The sequence below is a fragment of the Amyelois transitella genome, chromosome 25 (genome assembly GCF_032362555.1).
Source record: "Amyelois transitella isolate CPQ chromosome 25, ilAmyTran1.1, whole genome shotgun sequence".
NCBI classification, from domain to species: Eukaryota; Metazoa; Arthropoda; class Insecta; order Lepidoptera; family Pyralidae; genus Amyelois; species Amyelois transitella.
Window position 1 is genome coordinate 6,699,605 of NC_083528.1, and position 20,973 is coordinate 6,720,577.

The 20,973-nt window shown below is 37.3% G+C and overlaps 1 protein-coding gene and 1 pseudogene across 1 annotated transcript in view; one reads left to right on the forward strand and one right to left on the reverse strand.

Moving 5' to 3' along the window:
* The window catches only part of LOC106136507 (muscle calcium channel subunit alpha-1), a 44,388-nt gene extending 36,631 nt beyond the window's left edge, over window positions 1-7,757 (reverse strand). The window contains exon 1 of the mRNA XM_060951682.1: window positions 7,692-7,757. The gene's annotated coding sequence lies outside the window, so the exon portion shown is untranslated. The remainder of the gene's footprint in view (window positions 1-7,691) is intronic.
* An 11,370-nt stretch (window positions 7,758-19,127) lies between these two features.
* Window positions 19,128-19,732, forward strand: LOC106136508 (dihydroanticapsin 7-dehydrogenase-like; annotated as a pseudogene).
* The last annotated feature ends 1,241 nt before the right edge of the window (window positions 19,733-20,973 follow it).

Here is a 20,973-nt window from a genome sequence, read left to right on the forward strand (position 1 = left end):
TCAATTATTAGTTTTTGATTTCAAAACGAAAGACAAAATATTTTCTCTTTATTAAATTGTTGATCAATTTGTGCCTTTCATAATTTAATCCAAATTTGTTTAGTATACCTAAACGATTACTTGTTACAATACATTTACATATAGTCACGTCTTGTTCCCTGCGGGGTAGACAGAGCCAATAGTCTCGAAAATACTGAAAGGCCACGTTCAGCTGTGTGGCTTCATTACGGAATTGAGATTCAAATTTGCCTGTTCATCGCACACAAGGAATCCCAAGTTACTAAGTCTATTCCATTAGAATCGTGTAGAAGAAGTGTAAGTAGTTTATAGCAATAAAATCGTACATTTTTTACGCTATAAACTACTTCAATTGAACAATAAATTAATTTACAGGCGATGTAAGTATATCCTTGAAAAGTTTCCGAGTATTGTACCACTAACAACTGTTTTAGCTATACGATTAAATATAATAAAATGCTATGATGAATGATCTCTCTAGAATGTAATGTTAGATGTTGTACGTATGCTATTATAAAACTAATGTCAGTAATGCTGACGGTTTGACATTGAAGATATTTTTATAAGAAATGCTTCCGTGGTCCACGATTTCGTTTCGTAATTCATAAAAATAATATCACGTCTTTATCCCTTGCGGGGTACTCAGAGTTTTAGGTCTTAATAACCAAATAACACGTTTAACATATTTAGTTAGAAAACGTAACAAAAATAGTGTACAAATAGTGACAGGTTGCTAGCCCATCGCCTAAAAGCAGAATCCCAAGTTTAAAAACCTTATCCTACCCTTAGCCTATCCCTTAGTCGCCTTTTTCGACATTCATGGGAAAGAGATGGGGTGGTCCTATTCTTTTTTCTGTTGGTGCCGGGAACCACACGGCACAGTTAGTACATAAAACACAAAATAAATTATGGCTTCATTCACATAATCACATTTAATACTTCCTTCATGCAAGCTCGTCGGTTTTGGGTACTCGTGACCTAACCAGGACACAGATTTTAATTATTTGCGCAACAAAATTAAATTCTGTAAAATCTGAATAATTAATGAATTGAGGTATAATAATTTTCTTCAACTCAACAGTGAATCAACCAAACGGTAAACGTATTTATAAACAATAACAAGACAGTCCCGATTCAGCGGAACGGCAAGTTTTGCCAAGAAAGTGAGGTCGACCAAGGGAAAACGCTGAAATACCAACGGAAATAACAATATTGTTTCCGCTCAAAACATTAGGGATTCCTTGAATTCGCAAAGCTTCGTGTGGTCTGATGTATAAGCTGAGAGCGAGCTAATTTTAAAATTTACAGCTTACTTAGAAATCTTACAGCCAATGTTTATTTGCAGAGAACAATATGAAAGATTTAAAATCTAAGTAATTAAATATAAATATACGGGACAAATTACACTGATTGAGTAAGCCTCGAAGTAAGTTCGAGACTTGTGTTTACGAGATACTAACTTAACGGTACTATATTTTATAATTAATACTTACCTATATTATAGATAAACATTCAAGACCCATGCCAATCAGAAAAAGTTCTTTTCTCATCATGCCCTGACCGGGATCCGAACCCGGGACCTGCGCCACAGAGGCCGTCGAATAAGTGCCATGTGGTTCCGGGGACTTTAGAATAGGACTACTCCCTCTTTCATAGTCCTATTCTTTTTTGTATTGATGCCACACGGCTACAATTGTTACAATAAAGAATAAATAAACAAATTTACTTAAGATTCTTTTTTAAATTGTGTTGTGTGGTTCCCGGCACCATACAAAAAAGAATAGGACCGCTCCATCTCTTTCCCATGGATGTCGTAAGAGGCGACTAAGGGATAGGCTTATAAAATTGCGATCCCTTTTTTTTTAGGCCATGGGCTAGCAACCTGTCGCTATTTGGATCTCAATTCCATCATTAAGCCGAGCAGCTGAACGTGGCCATTCAGTCTTTTCGGGACTATTGGCTCTGTCTACCTCATAAGGGATATAGACGTGACTATATGTATGTATGATCAACCGCTCACCACAAGCCCCGCTTCATCTCATGACTTGTGAAATCTCTACTCGACGCCAGAATATCTCAAATGTTTTAGCGATGACTGTCCACGTCGCTACATGATTGAGAACTTAACGCAATGCATTTCGTGTGCAATAGACATCTCTTTGAACTCGGCCGGTGGCCTGTCTGTCACACACCGCCAATATAATAAAACAGCTGCGCCCGCGACTTCGTCCGCGTGAAACAGTTATTTTGGGCGTCATTGAAGCCCTCAAGGATGAATAATTTTCCCGGTTTTTTTCACATATTCCATTATTTTATTTTTTTGCTCCTTATTGTTGAAGCGGGAATGTTATAAAACCTAAAGCCATATAAATAGTCTATCCAACGCAAAAATAATTTTTCAATTCGAACCAGTAGTTCCTGAGATTAGCGCGTTCAAACAAACAAACTCTTCAGCTTTATAATATTAGTATAGATATGTAGATAGATCTTCGATACACACATGATTAATTGTTTCTGTATATACTTATAAACTTGGGATTCTTCTTTTAGGCGATGGGCTAGCAACCTGTCACTATTTGAATCTCAATTCTATCATTAAGCCAAAGAGCTGAACGTGGCTTTTCAGTGTTTTCAAAACTGTTAGCTCTGTCTACCAGGTAAGGAATATAGACGTGATTATATGTATGTATTTGTAGGTATACTTAAATATGTTTTTTATGCATTTGCGTTGTAACTCATAATGTTGTATGTTGTTTGTCGTAAAAGGCGACTAAGAGATAGGCTAATAAACTTGGGATTCATCTTTAAGGCGATCGCAACCTGACACTATTTGAATTTCAATTCCATCGGTTGTTCCCTCTGCCTACCCCGTAAGGGATAAAGAAGTGATAATATATATGTGTATGTATGTTTAAGCACATCAATGCCTTATTTTTTCCACTTCTATTTACGCAAAGACACAATTAGCTTTCATAAGGTCAAAGTACATGTCACGTTCCGAAAATAACAAAATAATTTTGGGTCTTCGTCTTCTAAATTAAAAAGTTTCTATTTATATTTTAGACTTGCATAGAAAAACCAACCTACCCACATATATCCTGCGGGATTATTCAGGGTAAAAAGGTAATAGTCGACTAAAGGCTTATAAACTTGGGATTCTTCTTTTATGCGATGGGCTAGCAACCTGTCACTATTTGAATCTTAATTCTATCAGCTGAAATAGGCCTATTAGGCTTTCAAGACTGCTGGCTCTGTCTTCCCCGCAAGGGATATAGACGTGACTACATGTATGTATTACTAGAGGCCGCCCGCGACTTCGTCCGCATGGAAACCCTATCAATCCCGCGGGAACTCCGGGATAAAAAGCATTTATGTTATTTTGGGTATTCAGCTACCTACATACCAAATTTCATCGTAATCGGTTCAGTAGTTTTGCGTGAAAGAGTTTGTTACTCTTTCACGTACACATCCGTACTGACGTCCTGACATGGTTACAAACTTTCGCATTTATAATATTAATAGGATAACCGACCAGGAAAATGTCTCCCTCTTTCATTTTTATTCCTTTTGAGTTAGTGACCAATAAATCGTGGTCTGCCTTACCTTTCGTCAAGAAAAAAGAGACGCGCTTGCGCATGCAGAGATTTATGAATGTGGTTGATGCGAAAAAATTATGCAGAGAGCAAGTGGAAAGAAACGAGTACATAATGAGTTTGCAAGTATGGATTAATTTATTTCTGAGGTCACAACTAAGGCTAAGGTGAGGTCCCTACGATCGAGAAATTCCTAGAGGTCTTAATATGGCATAAAGTCAGAAAACCTTCAGGAGTTTTTAGGCATTTTTGACAAAATTCCCATTGGAGCGAAGCCCGGCGCAAAAGTTAGTGCTTTAAAAAGTAATACGTATTATAAACGCGTTGGAAGCCGTCACTTTTGATTAATCATTTTAGTGCTAACTGTGTTATTTGTACGACAATAGAGTACTTAGAGCTGAGGTCTTGTTGACGGCGAGAGACTTTGATTTTTTTATCGTGATCAAATTCGTTTGTGTCAATAGCCCTGTGCTTAGTAAGACAAGTATATACTATATATATATGTTATCTCATCTTGCGGGGTAAGAAAACACCAATAGTCTTGAAAAGATTAAAATGCCATGTTCAGCTGCATGGCTTTGTGGCGACATTTATAAGCCACAAGTCACAAAAATAAAATCACGCGGAGCTATCAGTCAAAAACAGCGAAAAACCCAAATCGCGCAAGCAAAGATTTCACGGATTGGAGCATATATATACAACCTCCGACACAACATCGTCGGAGCCGCGTTTCCTCAGCACAACACCTAGCCTTGCGGAAGATCTTCCCTTTGGTAGCGGTCGAGCCGAATCATCGCTCCCGCTACAGCTTTATGATGGAATTTAGGAAGCCTACTAGAAGAACAAGTGACACCAAGGAATTCATCTTGATTGACCCACCAGGGCTAACTCAACTGGTGGTATAGATGAAATATTTTACTTCATAAATCTCTCTCTCTCTCTCACTCTCGTCGTGGCGTGTTCCCAGTTGCACCCTCTGCACTAGGCTTCGGGGTCTGGGGTCCGCTTTCCTACTCCCCTTATTGTTATATATCTATGAGTGACACCTTGTATCAGATTTTGAAAATAAACCTATTCTTTAATCGCTCGGTGAAAGTAAACACTGTTTTTAATAAGTATTGTTTTGACGGAATTAGAATAGTTATTTAATACTTTCGGTAACTAGATAAGTAAGAAGTTAAATTTAAAACCGGAGACATCAACAATATGGGACTCGCGGGACGGACAATAAGACTGAACTGGAGCATAAAAATAGTATGTGTGCATCCTTATTAAAAACGTTGAATCATTTATATATTTATGTAAGTACATCAAGGAAAATAAGAAGAAAACTTAAAATAAAGGAAAAGTTGATATTAGTAAAGTCACTTCCAATCTCGTCCCGCTATCAGTAAGGCTGCAACTTTACATGTTATAACGTTGAGTGTGGTTATTTAGTTGTCTTTCGGATAATTAATAACGTGATGTTCTCGTTACTAGCATGGTGATTAGATTAGACATACAACTTATATCTAAGTAGATATCATAAGCTTATAAACTTGGGATTCTTCTTTTAGGCGATGAAATTTAAAAACTTTTCTTTCCCTTAGTCGCCTTTTACGACATCTATTCGAAATATATGGAGCGATCCTATTCTCAAGTGTCGGAGACTACACGGCATTGTATACACAGAGCAAAACTAGCCCTCAGGCGTCCAATGACCTGTGGTATGACGTCACAAAATATCAGGTCTCATAATTTGTACCCAATAATTCCCGCCAATCAGAAAAGCCATTAAGTTTTCAGCAGCCAATGACGGGCTTTCGACGGCTGTATGTCGAACTGTCGATAATTACAATGGAATCGTATGAACGGATTAAATACCTATATCCATAATTTTATTATGAAGCGAAAATATACCTATATATTATTTTTGTAATAGACAAATTGAAGACCGCTACCAGAATTTAAAGATGGAAATATTTATCTTCGTCCTGGTGGTAATCCTAGACAAAATTCAGATTTAATCATGTTTAATAATTGTCATATCTTTTGGCTTCACAACTTTGTTTGTCAAATAAACTACTTAAAACTCAGTTTACTGCCGCTTCCAAAGCGTCAGTGCAGTTTAGTATTAGTTCTGTCTACTCCGCTAGACGTGATTATATGTATATATGTATGTATGATGATCACTTATATCTTGTACTGTTCCAGAAATCTACGTTATAACATACATATCTTTCAGTGCGTCTTGTAAAACAATAATTAGTTACAACAGCAAACTGTACATTGTAGATCAAAGAAACGATCTTCGAAGATGTAACATCAAAGTGAAACTACAAAGAATTTGATTGCGTAGAACGCGTAAATTTTACAAGGCTGTTATATATCTTGAGTATAAAGATATGCCCGGTTAAAATGCGTTGCAGGAAGTATAGTTACAAAGTTAGTTATTCCTACAAAAGGTAGAAGGAGAAAAGAGGAGTGAAATGATCAGTTTAAAATAACTATATTATTCAACGTAAAATAAATACGTGCCGTGTGGTTCCCGGCACCAATACAAAAAGAATAGTATGTCGAAAAAGGCGACTAAGGGATAGGCTTACATACTTGGTATTCTTTTTTAGGCGATGTGGATATGGTCATATCCCTTGCGGGGTAGACAGGGCCAACAGTCTTGAAAAGACTGAATGGCCACGTTCAGCTATTTGGCTTAACTATAGAATTGGGATTCAACTATTGACAGGTTGCTAGCCCATCGCCTAAAAAAAAGAATCCCAAGTTTGTAAGCCTATCCCTTAGTCGCCTTTTACGACATCCATGGGAAAGAAATGGAGTGGTCCTATTCTTTATTGTATTAATGCCGGGAGCCACATGGCACCAGGATTCATGCTCAAAGGCATACCCTGGGCTACTCTCCAGGGTGGTGAGGATGCAACCGGGATGAAATACAGGAGAAAGGATATCTCGAGTATAAGATATAAGCTTTGCCCAAATTTGGTCGCGTAAAAACTTAATTATTTTTCCGGGGTGAACGGCACTGAACTAAATGAATGAATGAAAGCTTTTTACAGGCTGTCTAAAGCGCGATAGGAACAATGATAAAAACAAACAGATTCATGCCGTGTAATTCCCGGCCCTTTAGAATAGGACTATGGATGTTGTAAAAAGAGACGAAGGGAAAGGCTAATTGATTGAATTTTACAATCTGAACGGGATTAGAACCTGTTTTTTTTCATCGCTACTAAACCAGGATAGAAGCTTGCACAAGATGAATGTGTTCTCTTAGTCGCCTTTTACGATATAAATGGGAGAAAGAGGGAGTGATTCTATTCTGAAGGTCCGGGAACCAAGACACTATAAAATAACAGCTACCGTAGCAAGGCACGCGCGACGCGTTTTTCATCGCCCAAATAACTATCGCTGTTTTGCTTTTCATTGAAACGTGAAACGGTACACCGATAGTATTTCGCGCGATAAAAACAGCATCGCGCGTGTTATGCAACGGGAGCATTAATAAAATATCACAGAAATGTTGGATGCGATCCTAAAACATGTTTTTACACAATAATTTCAGAGTATCGGAAGCTATTACAAAGAAATCGTTATTTTAACAGATCGTCTTCAGAATCTTGTTATTGTAACATGGATTATCGTTTGTACTGAAAATTGGTGTGAAAAGCAATATTCAACATTGAGATTAAGATTATTTTAGTTTTGAAAACGAATTTGAACAAAGATCTATTCTGAGCAAGCGGTCATAACAGCCTATTGGTCCTTTCGAGACTGTTGGCTCTATCTATCCGCAAGGGATATAGAAGTGATTATATGTATGTGTGTATTCAAATTCAAATTATTATAGGATAGGTACTATCACATCGCTTAATAATTGTCAAATCTTTTGGTTTCACAACATTGGTTGACGTCAAATAAATTACTTTAAACTAAGTATACCTACTGCCGCTTCCAGGGCGTCAGTGCAGAAGAAGCGGTAACAAACTGCACTGCAGCATTTAATTCTTTTTCTGTATGTATTAGTTATTTAGTTTATTTTACAGAATATTTAAATATGAATGAAAAAAATAACAAAAATTATCTTACCGACTAGCCCAGGGCCCGATTCTCAAATCACTCGATTCACCGATCACTTCCATGCGCTAACCAAAGTCACTTCACTCGAAATAATAACGGTTCACTATCTAGGAATGCGTGGGGCATCTAGGGTGTTTTGGGGCTTAATTAAAGGCTAAGGATGGGTGGTCGATGTCTTTTCGTGGAATAGGTTGGTCCCCTGCAACAAAGAAAAATATTATTTAAAAAAAAAAATGTCGAGTGATTGGTACACATCAGCGCAATTGCATAGTAGTTTAAGAAGAAGCGTCCAAAATATGTTTCCTTAAAATATTGATAAAAACTGCTATTTTACGTAGGTAATTAAGATTGTCTTTATTATTTTTGTACCTGAAAGTACTCATTATCTGAATCTCAATTCCATCATTAATCCGTCGAGCTGAACGTGGTGTTAAAGTCTTTTCAAAACTTTTAATTATGATGTCTACCCTGTGAGGAATACTAATTAATTAATTCATTCATATTGTCACGTCTATATCCCTTACAGGGTAGACAGAGCCGACAATCTTGAAGAGACTGAAAGGTCACGTTCAGCTGTTTAGCTTTATGTTAGACTTGTGATTCAAATAGTGACAGTTAGCTAGACAATCGCCTAAAATAAGAATCCCAAGTTTATAAGCATATCCATTAGTCGTCTCTTACGACATACATGGGAAATGAGATGGAGTGGTCCTATTCTTTTTTATATTGTTGCCGGGAACCACACGGCAAATTAATTATATATTAGTAGAACAATTGTGGATATAATGCAGTACCTTTCGTCACACACAGAGTCAAACGAATTACAATATCAAAGAGGAAAGAAAGAGAAATAATACGTCTCGTACTGTTTTCATTTTCATTACAGTCCCGTCGTACAATGTTACGACCGTCTGCGAGACGTACGATACTCAATTTACATTATCGACCAGACAGTTTATTAGAATAAGTACCAAACGTGAGAATACTTTTGTAAGAGCGTCGTCTTGTGTGGGTGCACTTGTTTAAGACTCCTAAATACAGCCAGGACGAAGAACGTCTTGGCTTTAAGTCTTAGTTGCATCCTCACCACTCTGGAGAGGAGCCTGGAGTATGCCTTTAACCATGGATTCTGGATTGGGTGAGTCAGGTTTTTTACACGAAGCGACAACCATAAGACATTCGCAACCTTTGCCGGTAAACCAAACCTGTATTGGAGAGATCATGGTTACACATCCAGTAGCCTGAATGTGCAGGTTTCCTCACGATGTTTTCCCTTACCGTTAAGGACTCCTACGTTATAACGTCAGAAAAGTCCGTAGATTGTCACAAAAAGGACGTATTACCCCGAGTTCTTATCTTACTTTAGTATACTAACGTAATGATGACACTACTGTGCCGTGTGGTTCCCGGCACTATAACACAAAAGGTAGAAGGAGAAAAGAGGAGAGAAATAATCAGTTTAAAATTACTATATTATTCAAGGTAAAATAAAAATGTGCCGTGTGGTTCCCGGCACCAATACAAAAAGAATAGTACCTATGTAGTAACAGGCGATTAAGGAATAGGCTTACAAACTTGGGATTCTTTTTTAGGCGGTGGGCTAGCAACCTGTCACTATTTGAATCTCAATTCTATCATTGAGCCAAATAGCGGAACGTGGCCATACAGACTTTTCAAGACTGTTGGCTCTGTCTACTCTACAAGGGATATAGACGTGACCATATGTATGTATGTATGACACTACTAAGTATAATAACGTACCGAGGTCCCGATAGTGACAAACTGAAAATCTTGCTAATTTGCGTTCTAGCTGAATATTTCGGAAACTCCTCTCTTGTAGCCCTAGGCCTCATAGAACTTTCATAACAATTACCAAGTCTCTAAACCCAGCAATTTGGGTTGCAGACATTTATAAGAACAAGCGCCGAAGATTGGCGGCGACGTTTGGCGCTTATACATACATACTTACATACATATGTTCACGTCTATATCCCTTGCGGGGTAGACAGAGCCAACAGTCTTGAAAGAACTGAATGGCCACGTTCAGCTATTTGGCTTAATGATAGAATTGAGATTCAAATAGTGACAGGTTGCTAGCCCATGGCCTAAAAAAGAATCCCAAGTTTGTAAGCCTATCCCTTAGTCGCCTTTTACGACATCCATGGGAAAGAGATGGAGTGGTCCTATTCTTTTTTGTATTAGTGCCGGGAACCACACGGCGCTTATTTATACGATTTTATTTGTATAAATGGACCTTTTTATAAAGTAGGTACCTCAGGAATGTAACAGGAAATGATAATAAGCCTTTAAAATCTAAAGAAGTTGGTATGCAGAGATCGTGGCAAGCGTTAAATCTATACTAAGTAATATTATAAAGCTGAAGAGTTTCTTTGTTTGTTTGAACGCGCTAATCTCAGGAACTACTGGTTGAATAGACCATTTATCGAGGAAGGCTTAAGGCTATGTAAAATCACGCTGCAACTATAAGGAGCAAAGGAATTATGGAATATGTGAAAAAAAATTGGGAAAACATCGTTGAGGGCTTCAATGATGCCCAAAATAACTATTCCACGCGGACGAAGTCGCGGGCACAGCTAGTACATACATAAATTACGTTAAAAGTAATGACGATATTACGTTTTGCGTTAAAAATGTTCTGTACTTTCATTCTTTTTAGCTTAAATCTGGGTCTTAGAAATGCGCTATCGTGCACAGTCGAGTAAGCTCGAACATTATCATGATTTTACTAGGTTCTCTCTGGTCACACAGACTAACAAACAAATAGATTAAATATTGGATAAGATGTAGTATATCTAAATGAAGAGGCCTTTAAATTTAACTACAAAAGATTTCTTAAGAAAAATACCGAGTTTTTTTTTAATTAGAATTAACATCAGTAAAAGAATGATTACTAACATAAGTACCTAGTACATTATTTTATTTTATTCATACTAGTCTATTCAGATTTCAGGTCTATGGAAATATGATTAATCTTTGCAAAACCTAAGGCGTGATATAGGCGTCTTTATGCTGAGTAATGTCTAAAAACGATCAAGGATTAATTTCGGAAGGTTTCGGCCATTGTACAAGGAATGGTAAGGAAACCTGCCCCGGCATCGTGACACGCGCGACGCCGTTTTTATCGCGCGACAATCTGTCGCCGTTTCGCTGCCGTGTGGTTCCCGGCGCAAATAAAAAAAGAAGAATAGGACCACCCCATCTCGTTCCCATGGATGTCGTAAAAGGCGACTAAGGGATAGGCTTTTGAATCTCAATTGTATCATTAAGCCAAATAGGTCAGTGTGGCCTATCAGTCTTTTCAAGACTGTTGGCTCTGTCTACCCTGCAAATGAAATCAGAATCCAAACTAATATTATTGATGCGAAAGTAAGTTTATTTTTTTATTTATTTATTTATGTACACGAAATTATAAACAGGAGCATTCAATACAGTTATTATAGTACAAAGGTGCTACTTATTCCAAAAGAAATCTCTTCCAGTAAACCCATGAGAGGAGATATGAATTTTGGAGCGGTACGGCGGTTCGTTTTTTTGTTAGTTTGTTATCTCTTCACGCGTTATCTACTAAACAAATGTTGAAATTATTTTTTAAGAACATAAGGAACTCTTCATCCCTGTATTCTTCAAAAACTTTGTATTCTTTTGTAGGCGGCGCTAAATTCGCGCGGGCGAATCTGCGGGTAAAACTTAGTAGGTAGTCTTCAATTATTCCGATTCCTATGACACCAACTAAGTCGCTTTCTGAGTAATAAATTGCTAGACCAACGCCTACAATTCAAAGTTAATTGCCTTTTCTCTAATCGCGTTCTACGATTACCATGGGAAACATTATGGTGTTGTCTCGTTCTAACGTGGTCGGGAACCACACGGCACTCAACCATTCATACATAAAATCATGCCTCTTTCCCGGAGGGGTAGGCAGAGACCGCTTTCCACTTGCCACGATCTCTGCATACTTCCTTCGCTTCATCCACATTCATAACTCTCTTCAAGCAAGCTCGGCGGTTTCGGGTACTTTTGACCGCCTTTACCAGGACATCCTTAATTTGATCAAGATACGTTCGTATAGGTCTTCCCACTTAACAATACCTTTAACTTTTCGCTGTGCTAATCATAAGACGCTCTATAAATACCAGGAGTGCATAAACGATACGTGCATAGCAGTAACAATTTATAGACACGCTATTGGTTGGAGCACTATTTTTGTATCTCAAGTGGGTCGGCCACTCGCACTGTTTGTATGACAATTAGTTATTGTATCTAATCTATGTATACTAATACTAGAGGCCGCCCGCGACTTCGTCCGCATGGAAACCATATCAATCCCGCGGGAACTCCGGGATAAAAAGTAGCTGTATATGTTATTCTGGGTCTACAGCTACCTAGGTACATACCAAATTTCATCGTAATCGGTTCTGTAGTTTTTGCGTGTAAGAGTAACAAACGTCCATACCACGACTTACACACAAACTTTCGCATTTATAATATTAGTAGGATTATAAAGCTGAAGAGTTTGTTTGTTTATTTGTTTAAACGCGCTTATCTCAGGAACTACTGGTTTTTTTCTATTCTATTATTACTATTAACTATTCTATTTGGAAAGCTTTAGGCTATATAACATCACGCTGCAACTATAAGGAGCAAATAAATAATGGAAAATATGAAACAAAACGGGGCAAATTATTCATCGTTGAGGGCTTCAATGATGCGCAAAATAACTATTCCACGCGGACGAAGTTGCGGGCACAGCTAGTGTATTAGATGATGAGACATACATACATACATAAATATAATCACGTATTTATACCTTACTTATATTTATAAACTTGGATTCTTTCTTAAGCGATGGGATAGCAACCTGTCAATATTTGTATCTCAATTACCTATATCATTAAGCCTAACGGCTGAACGTGATTTATCGGTCTTTCAAGACTGCTCTGTCTACCCCACAAGGGATTTAGACGTGATAATATGAATGAATGAATTGTTCCCAGGTTTCTAATTGGCTCTGTCTATCCAATTAAGGGTAAAGATGTTAAATAGATTAAATGTCGCTTTTGTCAGGGAACATCCTGGTGAAATATCTAATAATATACATTATTTCTATAATATAATCCTACTTATCCTACTACTATTATAAAGGCGAAAGTTTGTATGGATGTTTGTTACTCTTTCACGCAAAAAACTACTGAACCGATTACCATGAAATTTGGTATGTAGGTAGCTGAAGACCCAGAATAACACATAGGCTACTTTTTATCCCAGAGTTCCCGCGGGATTGATAGGGTTTCCATGCGGACGAAGTCGCGGGCGGCCTCTATATCCATATAAAGTAAACAACAGTGATCTGGGAATTTCCAGATGAGAATCATAATATCACGTTTCCACGTCAATATTTGGGAAACGGGAATCTGAGGTGTTAATGGCTCTGGAGTGGCACCTGTCTTTACTCTCATAAATAAAGCTGTATAAAATAAAAAATTCATACATACATATAATCACGTCTATATCGAGTCGAAAGTCGACTAAGGGAATGCCAACAAACTTGGAATTCTTCTTGTAGGCGACGGGCTAGCAACCTGTCACTATTTGAATTTCAATTCTATTATCATTAAGCCTAACAGCTGAACGTGGCCTTTCAGTCATTCAAGACCTCTGGCTCTGTCTACCCCGCAAGGGATATAGACGTGATTATTTAAAAGAATGAAAAATATTCGTATTGCTAACGTTTTTCCAGTGTTCATCGCTGATTTATGTAATTTGGAATGAAGATATTACTTGAATACGTAATCAGATAATTAATATATCTGTAGAATAATTATTTATTTCGTTTGAATGAGCTTAATTACGTTGTTCTTGTTAAAAGGACATTCCGGAACGTGACATGGATTTCGTAAAACATACATATAATCACGTCTTTATTTTTGACGGGGACGACAGAGCCAACAGATTCGCAAAGAAAAGAGAAAGAAAGAGAGTGGATGTCGTAAAAGGTGATTAAGGCTTATAAACTTGGGATTCTTCTTATAGGCCATGGACTAGCAACATGTCACAATTTGCATCTCAACTCTATCATCAAGCCAAACAGCTGAACGTGGCTTAACGGTCTTGTACACTGTTGGCTCTGTTTACCCCGCAAGGGATATAGACGTGTTTATATGTATGTATGTAACTAAGGGATTGGCTTACAAATTTGGGATTCTTTTTTAGGCGATGGGTTAGCAACCTGTCACTATTTGAATCTCAATTCTATCATTAAGCCAAATAGCTGAACCTGGCCATTCAGTCTTTTCAAGACTGTTGGCTCTGTCTTCCCCGTAAGGGATATAGACGTGACCATATGTATGTATGTATAATATAATTATAACACATTTTTTATACGTAGTGTAAGATTCATTAAGTTTTTCCATTAAATAAATATTTATAGACCTTCACTTAAAAAGAAAACATCTGAATACAACATAACTTGTGGAGGTTTGTGAACACCAATCTCTAAACGTCTCAATAGACAGGAACGACAAATCACCTCGCACCATTTGCTTTAATGTTACCTCCCTCGCCCACGTTACATTTACGATTGCGACACACAGACGATAAGGTCATCACGATCATCCAACTTATCTATACTATTAATATTATAAAGCTGAAGAGTTTGTTTGTTTGAACGCACTAATCTCAGGAAATACTAGTTCGAATTGAAAAATTATTTTCGTGTTTAACAGAACATTTATTGAGGAAGGCTATCGGCTATTTATCATCACGCTGCAACTATGAGGAGCGAAGAAAAAATGGAAAATGTGAAAAAAAAATCAACGGGGAAAATTATTCCTCCTCGAGGGTTTCAATGATGCCGAAAATAACTATTCCACGCGAACGAAGTCGCGGGCACAGCTAGTGTAGTATATGTATGTTTATGACAAACTCATGTATGTAAACTATATTATATGTAAGTGTATAAAGTAATCTATTATTCATAGTTTTTATTATTGAATATAGTAGTGTAGGTTTTTTGTCTCCAGAGACGACTAAAAGAAGGAGTTATAATATGGGATTCTTCTTTTAGGCGGCGGGCTAGTCACCTGTCACTATATGAATCTTAATTCTATCATTAAGTCAAACAGCTGAACGTGGCCTAAAATTCTCTTTAACACTTTTGGTTCTGTCTACCTCGCAAGGGATATAGTCATGATTATATACATAATGTAAGTTAAGTTTTTTATGGCAGGCACGGCGTAGACACGAGCTACACCGTATAAAGAAATATATTTAATTTATATTTATAAATTGACGTTAGACGACGGTGAATATGCTGTGCCATGTGGTTCCCGGCACCAATACAAAAAAGAATAGGACCACTCCATCTCTTTCCCATGGATGTCGTAAAAGGCGACTAAGGGATGGGCTTATAAACTTGGGATTCTTCTTTTGGGCGATGGGCTAGCAACCTGTCACTATTTGAATCTCAATTCTATCATTAAGCCAAATAGCTGAACGTGGCCATTTAGTCTTCAAGACTGTTGGCTCTGTCTACCCCGCATGGGATATGGACGTGACCATATGTATGTATGTATGTATGAATATGCTGCAGTGTAGTTTGTTCCGCCGCTTCTTCTACACGTGCGTTTTGGAAGCGGTAGTAGATATAATTACTCTCAAGTTATGTTGACGTGAATAAGTGATATCTTTTAAATAAAAATTAAAACAAACAAACAAACATATCTTATTATGAAAATAAATCTATTCTATTCTAAACTTATCGGCCGTGTGGCACAAAACAATGACATCAGCGCACACGTCACCGTTCAGAATGACCCGCTCTTGTGCGGATTATCCGGACTGTAATTATAATATCGTTGATTTAATGTCTTGAATAGCTGAGATGAGGTTCTGAAAGCTATGTCGTGTAGTTTCTTGAACGATAACATTATATAATTTTCTAGCGACCCGCCCCGGCTTCGCACGGGTGCAAAATTATAAATGTTATTATACATAAAAACCTTCCTTTAAAATTACTCTACCTGTTACAAAAAACCGCATCAAAATCCGTTGCGTAATTTTAAAGATTTAAGCATACAGACAAACAGACTAAAATAGCGACTTTGTTTTATACTATGTAGTGATATTTCATTTCTATTATAAATGTAATATAAATAATAAAATATAAAATAAATAAATATATACGGAACAAATTACACTGATTGAGTTCACCTCTCTGGATGTATACCTTTGACCATGGATCCTGGATTGGGTGAGTCAGGTTTTTACAAGAAGCGACTCCCGTCTGACCTCCGCAACCTTTGCAGGTAAACTTAACCCGTATTGGATTCATGGTAACATATATATCTGCCTGAATGTGCAGAGAATCGGTCAGTATTCAAACCAATGTACATAACTTTGAAAAGAGTCATTGGTAAATGACCGAGGTGGGATTCGAACCTGTGCCTTTCTGCGCATCACGCATGTTAACCGCTCTATAGAGGACGTGAGAGCCTATTGTCCCTGTATAATCTATACTAATATTATAAAGCTGCAGAGTTGGTTTGTTTATTTGAACGCGCTAATCTCAGGAACTACGGGTTCGAATTGAAAAAATCTTTTTGTGTTGAATAGACCATTTATCGAGGAAGGCTTTAGGCTATTTAACATCACGCTGGAAGAAATAATGGAAAATGTGAAAAAAAAAACAGGGAAAATTATTCATCCTTGAGGGCTTCAATGATGCCCAAAATAACTATTCCACGCGGACGAAGTCGCGGGCACAGCTAATTTAGTTATAATTAAACTCATGGATCTCCGATAGGTCTGTGGCGGGCTGCGACACCCACGCGATTCCTTACTACGCCACAACTATTTAATTACAAATTATTTCGTTGATTGATATAACTAGCTGTTACCCCGCGACTTTGTCCAACTTAATCCTACAAATATTATAAATGCGAAAGTTTGTATGTCAGGATGTCAGAATGGATGTTTGTTACTCTTTCACGCAAAAACTACTGAACCGATTACGATGAAATTTGGTATTTAGGTATCTGAACACCCAGAATAACATATAGGTTACTTTTTATCCCGGAGTTCCCGCGGGATTGATAGGGTTTCCATGCGGACGATGTCGCGGGCGGCCTCTAGTTCTATATATATATTTTTTATTTATGCCGTGTGGTTTCCGGCACCAATAAAAAATAGAATAGGATCACTCCATCTCGTTCCCATTGATTTCGTAAAAAGCGACTCAAGGATAGGCTTATAAACTTGGGATTCTTCTTTTAGGTGATGGGCTAGCAACCTGTCAGTATTTGAATCTCAATTCTATCATAAAGCCAAACAGCTGAATGTGGCCTATCAGTCGTTTTAAGACTGTGGGCTCTGTCCATCCCGCAAGGGATTTTGACGTGATTTTATGTATATATGTAATTCTATACAAATTTTTACTTATTAGATATGTTGTTCCAATGTCTAAGCTGAAAAGTTTCATGATAATCTTTCAGTACTTGGAGTAAAATAGTAGGCAGGTATACCACCTACCCCGGAAAGAGAGAGAACCACTCTACAAAGACAGAGAGAGGGAGTTAAAATCAGAACTTTCTTTTCTGCGCATGGTTAAATAAAAAGCAGCTTTTTACGACAGAACGACGTCCTCAAAGTCATAACTTGGCATTCGTAGATTCATCAAGTATTTTATTGCCACTAAGCCTCCCTTGGAAGATGTTTATAAAATATATTTGCATCTGTTTTCATATTATCTATATTTGTTATATGACGTACGATGAAAATGCTGCAGTGTTTTTTGTTCAGCCGCTTCGTCTACACATGCGCTTCGGAAGCGGTAGTAGTTATAATTAGATTCAAGTGATGTGACGTCAATAAGGTGATACCTTGTATCCAATTTTGAAAATAAATCTATTCTATTCTATTCTTGGAAGATGTTTATAAAAATTATTTTCATCTGTTTTCATATTGAACTAGCGGCATGCCACGGCTTCGCCCATGGTACATCTATTATCACTATCACTTCACTACATATAATAAAGTCCACCTATTTTCTCTGTTTGTATACATACATACATATGTATAGTCACGTCTATATCCTTTGCGGGTAGACAGAGCCAACAGTCTAGAGAAGACTGATAGGCAACGTTCAGCTGTTTGGCTCAATGATAGAATTGAGATTGAAATAGTGACAGGTTGCTAGCCCATCATCTAAAAGAAGAATTACAAATTTATAAGCCTATACTTTAGACATCCCTTGGGAAAGCAATGAAGTGGTCCTAATATTTTTTTCTACCACACGGCAAAAAGAGAAGGCTCTAGTAATTTTAACATACATACATACATACGATCACGTCTATATCCCTAGCGGGGCAGACAGAGCCACCAGTCCCGAAAAGACTGATAGGCCTCGCTCAGCTGTTTGGCCCAGTGATAGAAATTTTTACCCGATAAATAAAATTGTTCCCTTGGGATAAACGAATAAGTGCGTAGAAAGGAGTCGCGGGTCACAGCTAGTTCATCATAATCACGTGTTTATTGAAAGGGCTTAGCTAATCTAATTAATTGATCGCTTTAAATATTCATAAAATTATTAAAATCCCGTTTTGTATGGTAATTGGTTTTAATTACTCAGCTTCCTGGTAAATTGGATGATAAAGCCCTTTGAGAAATTCAATGAGAATGATGAATTGTTGAGAAACAGTGCCTATTCACTCTTGCCTTAAAAATCTCCAAGTTATATGTATCGTGGATGAGAGACGCGGAAATCCAAATCACAGCGGTTCTCATGATATATATCATATTATATATATATATATATATATATATATATATATATATATACACACACACACACACATATATATATATATATATGTGTGTGTGTGTGTAAATACGGGACAAATTACACACATTGAGTTAGCCTCAATGTAATTAGACCCAGACCAATCATAGATACTAGATATCTCATTGTTGAAGGGACTGTATTGAGCAACCGTTACTGGTGACGAACCAGCTATTACGTGTACAATATTATGCTGGACACGACCTTTAGAATACCTACAAACTGATCGCCACAGCATAGAAATGTAGGGTTGTCAGAAGTATGAAAAAACAGCATGGAATTTTACAGAATATTCGTTTATTTATTCATAGAATCACGTCTATATCCCTTGTGAGGTAAACAGAGCCAGCAACCTTGAAAAACTGAAAGGCCACGCCCAGCTGTTAGGCTTAATGATAGAATTGAGATTCGAATTCGAATAGTGACAGGCGTACAAGAGGAATCTCAAGTGCATTAGCGATAAGTCCAACTTTGTACTATAGAGACAGTACAAAGGTGGACTTATCGTTTAAAAGAAGTTTGTGTCTGTAGATAAAGATGACATTAAAGTTTGTGATTTAACTGATAAAGTCATCAAAGGAGGTTATAAAATGGTTAAAATCGATGCAAACGTAGCTGACGATGACGATGCTAAAATGATTATCTATGCAACGAAAGATATCTTTGGGAAAATCGATGTTCTCGTGAACTGTGCGGGAATCGTTCGCTTTGCAAGCATTCTGGATGTAGATGTGATAAATCTTATGATGAAGTAATTTCGGTTAATCAACGAGCTGTAATAAAACTAACATATTTAGCAGCTCCGTATCTTATTGAAAGTAAAGGAAATATGCTAGTATGTTGAATGAAAAAACAAGAATGTTGCTAGTGTTGCTGCCACCGCTGTAGTAAGCACAGAAACGGTGGCTTATAATGTTTCTAAAGCTGATACTCTTCAATTCACTAGAGTAGCGGCTTTGGACCTTGGTCGGCATGGGGTCAGAGTGAATTGTATAAGTCCTGGGGCTACAAGAACTAATATTATATAATAAATGCAGGACGTGAGACAAATACTTGCCTTCCGAGTTTACTAAAGAGAATCTCGGAGCTAGAAGAAATGGCCAATATGGTGGTTTATCTGGCTAGTGATAATGCTAAAGGGATCACTGGATCCAACATTATTATTGACAATATCTTAACGTTAGAGAACGCCTAATCTTTATATACATATAATAATAAACAGTAAAAATATTTTATCTGTACCTACATTTAGTATTTTTGACTGAAATGGATAGAGGGACACTTAGAATGAATAAAAGAAAGCAAAATTTTTAAAATTTTTGGCTGTCTGTCTGTTTGTTTGTATGATCACGCTTATCTCCGAAAGTACTGAACCAATTTACTTAAAATTGCTTTGTTTTAACTCAGAAAAACATTTCAAGTTTATTTCATCAAAATCGGTTCACTAATAAAAAAGTTATCGTCATTTCAATGAACTCAAGGCATGAGTTTGCCTGCAAATAAGTTTACGCGGAAAAATCGAAATTTACACGGACGAAGTCGCGGGCAACAGCTAGTGTTTTAATAAACATGTTTCAATTTTAGAGCAAGGCGTTCTATCCCAGAGTGTAAATACATGTTTTTTTTTATTTAAACTGTTTTTATACTTGTGTTGCGGAATTATATCAATCGTGAAGTTTCTTTGATGGTGTGAAGGTGATGTTAAATAATATATTTTAATATTATTTTCTGCAATGTTGACGACGTCTAATCAAATCTTGATAATGAGGTGATGGACGATTTAATAACGTATTAACGCTATAGAAATCGGAATAAAATAGACATATTTTTGGATCCTATTTTTTTTTTTTGGTCACATGCAGAGCCCTCACCTCCATTTTTTTGGCAATATCTTTCAAGTACAAGAGCCGCGTGGTCCCCGGCACTTTAAAATAGTACCACCCCATATTTGTCCCATATACATCGTAAATATCGACAAAGGGAGAGGCTAAATAAATTGGTATTCTTATTGCAGGCTATGTCTAGCAACCTGTCACTATTTGAATCTCATTAAGCCATACAGCTGAACGTGGCATTTCAATCTTTAATACACTTTGCTCCGTCTACCCCGCAAGGGATATAGACGTAATAGTATGTGTGTATATTGATATAACGAAAAGACCAAAGACCAATCTATCATTAAGCCAAATAGCTGAACGTGGCCATTCAATCTTTAATATTCTTGGCTCTGTCCACCCCGCAAGGGATATAGACGTGACCATATGTATGTATGTATATTGATATAATGATAGTGGCAACCCTGTGGGGTCGTTCGCACGTCAGCGAGCGGGTATGTGGGTCGGCGGGTCGCTGCGTCCGAGGGTTGGGGGGTGTGACGTGTCGTTAAATATATATAAATAAATATATAAAATATTAATATATACGGGACAAATTACA